Source organism: Odontesthes bonariensis, chromosome 13 (genome assembly GCF_027942865.1).
Source record: "Odontesthes bonariensis isolate fOdoBon6 chromosome 13, fOdoBon6.hap1, whole genome shotgun sequence".
NCBI lineage: Eukaryota > Metazoa > Chordata > Actinopteri > Atheriniformes > Atherinopsidae > Odontesthes > Odontesthes bonariensis.
The window spans coordinates 34,635,110-34,646,967 of record NC_134518.1 but is presented as its reverse complement, the minus strand read 5'-3'; the positions used below and the strand labels follow the sequence as shown (position 1 = coordinate 34,646,967).

The 11,858-nt window shown below is 43.4% G+C and overlaps 1 long non-coding RNA gene across 1 annotated transcript; it reads left to right on the top strand.

Moving 5' to 3' along the window:
• Positions 1-1,806: 1,806 nt before the first annotated feature.
• On the top strand, positions 1,807-5,101 carry LOC142398040 (uncharacterized). Its single transcript, XR_012772747.1, has 4 exons — positions 1,807-1,913; positions 4,350-4,409; positions 4,533-4,579; positions 5,033-5,101. It is a non-coding gene; the product is annotated as an uncharacterized LOC142398040 (long non-coding RNA).
• The last annotated feature ends 6,757 nt before the right edge of the window (positions 5,102-11,858 follow it).

The window sequence follows — 11,858 nt, the reverse complement described above, 5'->3', positions numbered from 1 at the left end:
AACATTCGTATAACAGGCATACCACAGAGAATGGAAGGCAACAAACCAACCTCCTTCATTGAATCCCTCCTGGGAGAGTTCTTCGGCCCCGATGCTTTCCCTCGCCCTCCAACCGTGGATAGAGCACACAGGCTGGCCATCCAAAGGAGACAGGACGGCGCGCCCCGACCCTTCATAGCCTGCAGCCACCATTTTCAGGTGAAGCAGCGAATTATGCAGCTTGCCCGAGAGAAAGCCTCATTGACCTACAGGGGCACGGAGATTCACATATATGCAGATTACAGCGCTGAGGTGTCCAAGAAGAGAGCCGCCTTCACCCCAATTAAGGCCGAGCTAAGGAAAGCGGGATACCAGTTCAGCCTGCGCTTCCCCGCAAAGCTCTGCGTAGTCGCCGAGGGGTCCCGATACAAGTTCAACACCCCTGCTGAAACCGCCGCATTTCTGGATGAGCGACAACCAGCTGGGTGAGTCCCCTCAACAACCATGATGACAGGGACGTTATTCCTTTCTACCGCGACCTTGATGGATTGTTTGGTGAGCAGGGTATGAAATTAAGAAAATATTTTGCGGGCAATTTTGGCCCCCACAGTCCCAAAAGTGGGAGCATTTTCAAAATGTCTGGGGGCCCATCCATCCATCCATCCATCCATTATCTTCCGCTGGTCCGGGGATCGGGTCGCGAGGGCAGCAGCTTGAGCAGAGAGACCCAGACATCCCTGTCCCCGGCCACTTCCTCCAGCTCTTCTGTGGGGACCCCGAGGCGTTCCCAGGCCAGCCGAGAAACATAGTCTCTCCAACGTGTCCTGGGTCTTCCCCGGGGCCTCCTCCCAGTGGGACGGGCCCGGAACACCTCACCAGGAGGCGTCCAGGAGGCATCCTAACCAGAAGCCCGAGCCACCTCATCTGACTCCTCTGGATGCGGAGGAGCAGCGGTTCTACTCCGAGCCCCTCCCGGATGACCGAGCTTCTCACCCTATCTCTAAGGGAGAGCCCAGACACCCTGCGGAGGAAACTCATTTTGGCCGCTTGTATTGGCGATCTCGTTCTTTCGGTCACTGCCCACAGCTCGTGACCATAGGTGAGGGTAGGAACATAGATTGACCGATAAATCGAGAGCTTCGCCTTCTGGCTCAGCTCCTTCTTCACCACGACGGGCCGGTGCAGAGCCCGCATCACTGCAGACGCCGCACCGATCCGCCTGTCAATCTCCTGCTCCATTCGTCCCTCACTCGTGAACAAGACCCCGAGATACTTGAACTCCTGTTTGGGGGCCATAAAAAAAAAAGACACAAGTCCGCTATCAGAGGCTAAGAGGAGATCATTGGGAACTTTCACCAGTGCAGTTTCTGTGCTATGATGTAACATGTACATATGCTGTATTCTTGTGGGAGTAAAATTTCCAGAAAAATCAATAAAAACCAAAAAAAAAGGGAAGAATTTTTTAAATACTTTCGAGAATGCTTCCTCCTTTCTGAGAGCCTTGAGGGCCCTAACAGTTTGTCTCTGATCTCTACCCCTCTGATTAGGTAAATGATGCTATATGTCATGCCACTACTTTTTCTTATTTTGATACTTCTACCATGAGGCTTAATCAAACTATTTGTGAAAAAAGTATAGATACTAATTGTTGATGTCCCAATGTAATGCTGCCATTGTACTGCATTTTCCTTATCTGGAAAGTAGGAATAGGGAAGCAGAGGATGGCAGAGGAAATGTCTTTTTCAATGAGAAGGAACTAGAGCCTTGTGCAACGATTTATTGAAAACCACGAAAGGAGTAGCAGTTTTAAATCCCAGACATCTCACATACTCTCAAATATTTCTCACTTGAGATGTTGGACCAACATATTGGGAAATCAATAGGAATAATTAAATGTCCAGCACAGGGGTTTGAGGAAAACGTGAACAAAACAGGTATGTTTTTTTTTTTTTTCTGTTCCTCAAATGTTAAATATTGTTTTATCAGCTTGTTGGAATTAGTTTATTGTGACATATCGTTGAAAGTTAGTTAGATGAATTAGTAATAGCTATTTACTTTTCATTGTGTTATTTAAAACACTGGATTTAAAAGATGTTTCATCAGAAATGTAAGATTTTTATGGTTTTTGACAGGGTTGGGCGGTAATGGGGATTACATAAAATCAGATCTGGGGAGCTCAGTTTTTGAATGATAAGTACCATGGTAACATCGTACCATGTTAGCAAAGCCCATTTGTAATAATCGCTGGTTTGAGTCCTAAGCATACCGATCTTTGCTGTGCGTCTTCCCCCAGTCTTTCTACTCTCTTTACCAACTCCCTCCACAGACCTGTCCATTGAAGTAAAAAAAAAAATTTAATTATTTGGAATAAAATAGACGGCATTATTCAGTTCAATTCATTTTAAACAAATATACAAATCTAAAATTTGAAAAATGGAGCTTGGGTTTTTTGTAAGTGTCACGTTGTGTTGTGGAGAAAAAGGAGTTGGAACGCGCAGTCAGCCTCTCATGGGGAATTTTATTGAACAACCGTGACAGAGACATGTGCATTCAGAATGTCCGGAAATTCCCTTTGACCTCAGTTTGTGCCAACCCTTTATACTGCCCTGCTTCATACAATGCGTACGTGGCTCAAGCCCAATCTCTCTAAGGCGCCTGGCTTTCGCCATTATCGTAAATAAGCTCATTCTAACCTTAAACAATATTCATATGGACCGAACAACAAGGCACACGGTGTAATTATGCCATGTCATGACATTTCTCTCCCACACTTTTAATCGCCTCCAAGTTTATGACCACTTCTTCCCCTCTCTCAGCTGCCTCTCAGCTGAGGCGGAAGCTGATTGGTTCACCGATTGACAAAGATCGACTATGAGCATTTTTATGGATTTAAGGATACAACTTTACAGAAATATAATTTAATTATTTTTTTATTTTTTATATGGGCAGATAACGTAAATAAATTGTGTCAGAGTAAAAACATATCAATTAAATTAGTTTTGACAAAAATGTGTGCGACGCTGACTGTGACGTAGTTTTGGTGCGTCGGTCAGGTCGCATATTGCATGTGTCATTTTATTGAACAACCGTGAGAGACGTGCATTCAGAATGTCCGGAAATGTGTCAACGCTTGTGAAGACAAAGAACTATGTAAGTTAAACTTTTCACTGAAATTAATATAAGAAGAGAAATTTAAGGTAAAATCTGCTTTAATACTTTGACTTCATCTTAACGCATGTTGATTGAAGTCAATTCCTCATTTTTTTATTTTTTGACGGTCAACGTGCTCGTTTAGCATCGTGACCACAGTTCAGTTTCATTTTGTTTGGAAAATGATGAGAAGGGGGCTTGTTTATACTTTTGGTAATCTTTAACCATTGTTAATCACTGTCAGAAGAACTGTTATAATGCATTATTAAGACAATAATAATAATCAATTACATTTGTAAAGCACTTTTCATTTCATACGGAATCTCAAAGTGCTGGTGGCAGACTACTGTATTGTAGCCACAGCTGCCCTGGGGCACACTGACGGAGGCGAGGCTGCCAAGCACCGGCGCCATCCGACCACCACCACCAGCAGGTGGTCAACCTAACATGCATGATTTTTTGGACAGTGGGAGGAAGCCGGAGTACCCGGAGAGAACCCACGCATACACGGGGAGAACATGCAAACTCCACACAGAAAGGCCCCAGCTGGGTGTTGAACCTGGAACCTTCTTGCTGTGAGGCAACAGTGCTAACCACCACACCACCGTGTTGCCTGTCCTTGTTAACAACAGGGATGACCCAGAAGTAGACTTCGGTACCTTTACCAGAATGGGAGCAAATAGGAAGATAACAAAGGACGGCAGACTGTATGATCAGAAGTTCATCCTTAGGATAATGCAGTATGTTACAAGAACTAGACATCTGGCTTCAAATAATGACAGATCGCTATCGTGTCTGAGCTCGGCTATGATTAACTTGATGCAAACGGTGAAAGCAAAGGAAGAAAAGTCGAGGCACTTCTCTGAATTGTCTGCATGAACTTTCAAGGCCTCATTACTTCAGTCTGTGGAGGGAAGCTATCATTCAACCCATGTGTTTTTGGGCTGAATTAAAGGGATTCATTGAAATTATGGACTACATGACAGTACAGCACTTACCTTTGCTACGTTTATGTCCAATGGCTTGACTTAAACTGATTGAATTTCAATCAAATGTGTCATAATTGTGGTATTTAAAAAATAATTTAATTAAAAATTAACACAAATGTTAGGTTGTAGCTTTTGTGGTGAGTACATGTTATGGTTATTAAAGTAAAATCTGTAATGATATATCATATATATATTAGTTTTTTCAGTAACACAATTTTAATGATTTTGCAGATTTCCATCGAAATTCTGAATGCAAGTCCTGCATTGCAGGAGGGAACTTCCTCTCAAGAAGTAAGGTTTATGCAGTACAAACATTTCTAAGTGTACAATCAAAGCTAATTTAAGCATAAGATACCAAATGTTCCATTTTTATGTGGTCTGTACTGTATGTTTCTTTTTTTCTTGTATGAACAGGAAGAAATGGAGTGGACTGCTTCTGGAGATCAACAAGGCCCTCCCAGGTAAATATGAAACCAAACATAAGCTCTATATCTAAGGAAGCCATAATATTGCCCACTATATTAATAATTGACTTTTTAGTCAATTAGCTAAAAAGTCAATTTTAGTTTCATGTGTGCACAAGCTTCAATTACCTTCCTTTCATAAAGATTGAAATAATGAATTTAAAAGCACTTTTAATTCCCAGTTTTTTAGAAGTCGGCAGCATCTGCTCAACCCTTAATTCTTCCCTATACAATACACTATCTTCCCTTTCTATCTGTGAAAACAAAGGTATGAAGCCACATATTTTACCAGTGCTGTCACATTTCAGAGCTGCTGCTATTGCACTTAACAGTTTCACAGATGAACAGTTACTGGAAATATGATAAAGTAAATCAAATAAATCCTTCAGGTATTAAACAGAAGAGTGTGTGCATGACTTACTGAAGGCTGAATCTATATTTTCCATGCAGAAATGTGACACCACCTGCATCGTCCAGCAATGATGTTGAAACCCCAATGGAGGTGGACTAGAAGGTAAAGAAAGATAAAGGTTTTGAGTCGAAAAACTTAAAGATAAACACTTACCACAGTTTTAAATGATTCATCTTGACCAACAACCAGCAATACCACTTTGTACTTTTGTTGATGTATTATTTATCCTCCAGTAAAAAAAATCTGATGATTTCTACATATTGACTTAAATGTAAAACAAATGAAGTTTGTCCAAAAGAAGTGCACCGAGTAACACAATGAATCCCCTCGTGGTGTGGCCATACATTTAAAATTTACTAGGGCTGGGCAACGATTAAATTTTTTTATCTAATTAATCACATGATTTCCCTGATTAATCACGATTAATCGCATTTGTACGCAAAATCCAAAAATGAATCCAAAAGTAGTGTATAGCTTCTAGCATTTAGTTTTATTTTAAATGTGCTGCCATGTGAATGAAAGTGCCATAACATTTGTTGTGCAAACACACTTTTAACATCAGCATCTTTCTGTAATTAGCAGTTAAATAAAATATTTAGTGTAAATCTCAACTTAAACAATGTTATCAAAGCAAATACAAAATTAAAGCTCATTGCCACCCTTCTCCATGTTTGGTGGATCCGCCGATTACTTTCTTTTCCGGTTCCGCATCAGACAGCAACAGACTTTTACAATGATAAAATAAATAATAAAACCTGCGCTAATGCGCAATTAAAATATTTGTCGGCGTTAAATAATTAATGAGTTAACGCGATAATAACGAGTTAACTCGCCCAGCCCTAAAGTTTACACAATGTTATGTCATCACGTGTGAACGTGCTAATTTTGCTTTCCTTTGTTGTATTTCTCACAGAAGAGGAAGAGGATGAAGAAGACGTCTTGAAAAAAAATCTACATTCCAGTTCAAATACAGATTGGCAAAATTGCAACATTAAAGAATTTATATAATTTCATCATTGTATTTACTTTGTCTTTAATTTTTATGTATTTATTTTTATTTCCCTGGTCCTGTCCAACATCATGGCAGCAAACATAATGCCAGACACGAGTCGAGTGTCGGTCCCGGGCACCATGAACCTGAGCGCCACCAAATCCACCGGCAGAGGCCGTCTCCAGTATCCGAGAGGGCCAAGCACCCCAGACAGCCGAACATAGTGGCCCAGCGCAAGCCCCAATGCCCCCGGCCAAGTGCTCCGGGAGTCAAAACGCATCCAGAGGTGGGTACAGCTGCAAGCAGCAGGGAGAGGCCTGTCTGGGCGATGCCCCCCTGCCAGGAACAGCACAAGCAGGCAAAAGAGAGACAGCCCCAGACCCAACCACAGCCAACCAAGTACTCCCACACAGATCAAAGAAAAAAAAATGAATACATAAACACATACAACACACGCATGCGCATCCGCTCATGGTTCCACTCCCATCCTCCTCCCCCCATTTCCTCTGAGGTGTAGCACGGCGGGCACATCCAGGGCCAGCAGCATCCCAGCCACCACAGACCCCGAACCAGCAGACCGACTCCTCCTCCCAGCCCCTCCCAACCCAGGCAGCAACCAGGCAACAGGGGTGTAGGAAGACCCCTCCCCTCGCCCCCATGGCTAATAATAATAATAATAATAATAATAATAACACATTTTATTTATAACACACTTTTCAGAGTGTGACCCTGAGGTTACACGATTACGCCTTGAATTCATAAAAAAAATAAATCACAAACGGGATCGGTGAGAAAGGGCAGTTTGACAAAATTATAAAGCTTTCTGTTTAAAGTATTTGACAAGCTGATGACGACCACATTTGGAAGAGTCACATTTTACCCAAACTCCACAAATCATTCGGGAAGTCTCCGGTCAATGCAGCGCAGCAATTATCCACAACAGCGGAAGTGCCCTTTAATGGATCTGGAGACTAATTCGTTTCGACTGAAACAAATGGAGGGGTGTGTCTGATTATCTCTCTGTATGCAGCTGCCCTTCCTCGACACACAAACGCACTGGAACCACTGATCACTGATACACGTGCACACACACACACACACACACACGCACGCACGCACACACACACACACACACACACACACACACACACACACACACACACACACCTAGTCTGGAGGCATTAGAATCTGAATGGATTGATCAGCATGCTGGAGCACATATCAGTGCTCCTCCTGATTAAACAGAGGAGGATCACCTTGGGGAAAGCTGCTGTTCAATGAATGAGAATATTGATCAGAGTGAAACCTGATATCTGTGAGCCCACTCCTGACACCGCTCCACACACACAAACCGTGAAGAAGAAATGTTAAAAGGCTGATGGACGGGCCTCGTGAGGGCAGAGATTACTATTTTATTTTTAAGAGCTACACCCATGGCTGCAGGCAAAATCCCAACAACCATCTGCATCAATCAGACTCAAGAGCAGAGAGGTTAAAGGGATAGTTCGCCTCTTTTGACATCAAGCTGTATGTCATCCCATATCAGCAACATCATTTCTGAACATCTTCTTACCCCCTGCTGCGTCCTGTGAGCAGAGTTCCAGCCTCGTTTTGGTGTTGATGAAGGTAGTCCGGCTAGTTGGCTGGGGTTTAAAAAATAAAGAGTTTTGCTTCTCAAAACAATATGCGTTCAACAGAGTAATACATTTGCATCACAAAATCGTTCTCCAGGAAAAAGTCAGATCTTACAATCGCTTGGCCCTATTTTCTCTCCCTTCGTATCACTGCCTGCTGCCGACAGCCGCGCCTGTTACGGTGTTTGCTGCTCGGTCTGCACTTCGTTCTGCACGGTCTACACAGCAGGCAGTGATATGAAGGGAGAGAAAATAGGGACAAGCGATTGTGAGGTCTGACTTTTTCCTGGAGAACCATTTTGTGATGCAAATGTATTACTCTTTTGAACGCATATTGTTTTGAGAAGCAAAACGTGTTGTGGAGAAATTAGAGTCGAATCCCGCGTTGGTCAGCCGTCCATTGGGGAGTTTATTGAACAAACCGTCACAGCAAATGTGCATACAGAATGTACAAAATGTCCGACGAGCTCATCTAGTGACACCCTTTTATACCGTTTTATCATAACAAGTGTACGTGGCCCTCTCCGGAGGCGCCTAGCTTTCGCAGTTTATCATAAACACGCTCCTTCTAACTATCAACAATATTCTGAACCAGTCAACAAGGCCCAGGATGTAACTAGGCCAGAAGTCATGAACATGTCATGACATCCTTCTCCCACATAGTCCCCCCTGAAATCACTTATCAGTGATTTAATAAAGAAATAATCTAAAATAAAAGAAAATCATCCCACATAGTTAATTAAGAATTAATTAACATAATCAACACTAAATTATTCTAATAATTCTACAATATCAATCAACGGGACCATTTTGAATACATGAAAAGGAATATATATATGTGTCTACTCGAATCATATTAAATGATAAACTTAAATTACACGATATTGATTTCAACAACACTACAAGTTTTACATTGCCATCACACTTGTCCACTGTTCGCAGTGCATAGGTGCGAAAAACCCACCGGCTGCTACTTTCGTAACTCATGTTCTTATCTTGGGAAAATTCACCTACGGCCCCCCCCACTGGCGACCGACCACTTTACCAAAGGTCGCACTCCGAACAGTTGACTGACACAATTGGCAATGGACATATCAGTGATCAGTTTTGATTGATAAGTTTTGATTGATAATACACATAAACTGAATACACCACCTTCAAATCAGTTAATCACCGTTTTGTATCAAGTACAATACATAAAATTATGGATTCTCACACAACAATAGTAATAAAATGCAATGTAATGCAGCTCCTCCAGTCCCGTCCCATCTCCTGTGCTCTGGTGTCGTCTGCTTCTGGCCGAACATCCGTCCGGCTGGGTCTGGAACTGCTAAGCTAACTCTGGGAGGAGAGGTCGCCAGTACGTCACTCCCAATCAAAGAGATCTTCAGCATCTCTTCTCCCTGTCAGACTAAACTTGGTTCCACCCTCGAAGAAAGAAACTTGTGAACCGTCCGTTGATAACCTTCATTCGTTGACCCGCTCTTCCATGCGTTGGTCCTCAGGCCTGGTCTCGCATGGTCATCTGCCTCCAGATTCCTTCCGCTGTTTGTTCGAACATCACTTGCAGCAAACACCTTCTCAGAATGGGTATAATGCAACACCCCAATAGGGAAACCATCCTCAACTGTCATCGCTCCCCCTTCTCCCAAAATCCCAAACAGACCAGTCCACCACCGTTCACCTCCACCAGCATCACACGTCAGCTCCTCTCTCCGTTCTCTGAACTCCTTCACGGCCGTTGTAAACGTTCCATCAGCTGCAGTGTTCCCGGGTGCAAATGTACAACATTTTCCCCAACCATCTGGCCAACACCATTTTCCCTTCTAATATACCTTCTAAAACTTGTCTGTTCTACCAAGCCATCCTACTCGTCTCATGTCGTTGTTCTCCAAAGCCTGCAAGCCCTTCACTCGTGTAGCTACGAATTCCCTGTTGGTTGTATTATATGTAATTAGTCCACTCCCCATTTTGTTAAATATGATTCCCTGCAAACCAGCCTCAAATCCAGCTGCAATCTCCCTGCGTGCTTTGAGCTCAAAGGAATCCCTCTCGGCTGCCCTATTGCATCCAAGTAAACGTGCTTATCCCTGATGTAGCCATCACTCGATCTTTTAACTCTCCCTTCTTCCACATCCAATCCTAGCATCTCGTTTACCTTGTCATACACTAACACAACTGATGTGTTCCTCCTCACCAGTGCCCAAAAACCTATCTCCCTGTTGGGTAGCACATTTAACAAAACATGATCTCCACACATCCCGTAACTCTCAGCCACTGGGTGTGTCTGATCCCCAAAAAGATATAGAGTTAAAATGATCATTTCTATATTTTCACATTATTGATCCAAATAAATAAATCCCAATAAATCTTGTTTTCATTTAACATTAGTACTACCTACGCGAGTTCCAAAAGCATCCAAACTCACCATCGTAATCTACTCTATAATCAGTGGGAGGCCCCTCCTGTGATGTACTGTGATTAAATTCCGCACAAGAAGACTCAAATTTGTGGCCCTCCCTTATTTTGAAAATAACTATGTAATTTATTTGGCCCAAACATCCATCTGCACTTAATACCACACATAGGAAACAATAACCATTTATCCTCTTCCGATGTGAACCTACCTTCTCTGCATTCCCGTTGCTGGACCACCGCACAGTCCCTGAAGGTGTGTGGCTCTGGAACAACAACAGGCAATGCTCCTGGAGCGTCTGCGCATATGAGACACTCCGTCGCTGTCAGTTCTCTCGTAGTGTACCATGCCCATCTATACCACATATCCTGTGCTGCCTCAACCCATTTTCCACAGTTACACTGTTTTCCCGACTCCACCTGTGCATGTACACTCCGTCTGTTCTTGGATTAACATGATTATTCTGTCCTGTAGTGCTAATGGTATCAAGTCCCCCTAGATTCTCCCGTGAAATCTTTTTGTTCTTACAACCATTGTGAACAACTCCTTCTGACCCAATCTGACATGATCTTACCAGATTGCCCCTTTTTCGTGGCGTCCAGAGGCGGTGATTCGGTCATCTCCTCCTCCGGACCCATGATCCACACTTCCTCAAATCGTTTCTTCCATGAACTTAAATTCAAGCTTAGCAGATACCTCTTCACGACTAGCTCTAGTGTGTATTGCTGGCAAAGTTTGTGGCGTGGCATGGTCTGAGTGGGTGTGTATTGTTGCATCATACTCATCCGACCCAGGCTGGTTACTTCCCTGCGGGGTGGCTTCATCACGGGACCCTTCCAGCCTCTCCTGTCCGCGGGATCCCGTCCCACATCTCCAGGCTTCGTTCTCCTGAGCCCATGCTGTCGGCCAACACCCACACCTGGATGCTCACAGTGTCAGAAATCTTAACCTCTCCCTTTTGTTCATCCTTTCCCTCGGACTCAACTCCGTCTGCGTCTTTAGTCCGAACCTTAGTGCAGTGATTCAAATGGTACCATGTGTTGCTACCTTCCACTTGAACTGCTGTTGATGTTGCTCGCACCATTGTGTACGGTCCTTTCTGTCTTGGCACAAGCCACTTCCTCCGGAACACTTCGATGTGCATCTGGTCACCTGGCACCACTGGCCTCTCAACCAGCTGTTTGAGACTCAAGTCTCTGAACTCCTCCTGTAGATAGATTGTTCTGTGGACTGCAGTTAGTTGCTTCATGTAAGCTGTCCACTCTGTTTGCACCTGCTCAAGTGGGAACTGAGGTGCTGGCATGGGTCGACCCGTTAGCATTTTATGCGGTGTTAGTGCCTGACTCTATGAGTCTGCATACGAAAGCTCATTAGTGCAAGTGGCAAAGCATCTAGTTAGTTTAGTTGAAGCACAGATTCAATTCAATTTCACTTTCCAGGTTCCATTGATCCTCTCATGCATCCCTTGACTCTGTGAATGATAAACGGCCCCACAGCGCTGCTTGATTCGCAGCTGCTGCAGAATGCCTCTTGCACCTTTATAAACAAACACTTAACCATTATTTGAGCTAACCTCTGATGGAAAGACAAACAGATGAATCAATTCTCTTACCAAAAAAAAATTTACGACTATTTATCCAATATGTATGACCAATATCCTTGTGATGGCGTGACATCTGGCTCCAGCAACACCATTGGTGCCAAAACAGCAAGCTGGCACTTTGATGCTACTTTCGCTGCTTCATCAGCCACGATATTACCTTTACCAACCATTTTGTTACCTTTACGATTATTTGACACTGTATCACTGCCAATTTACACTT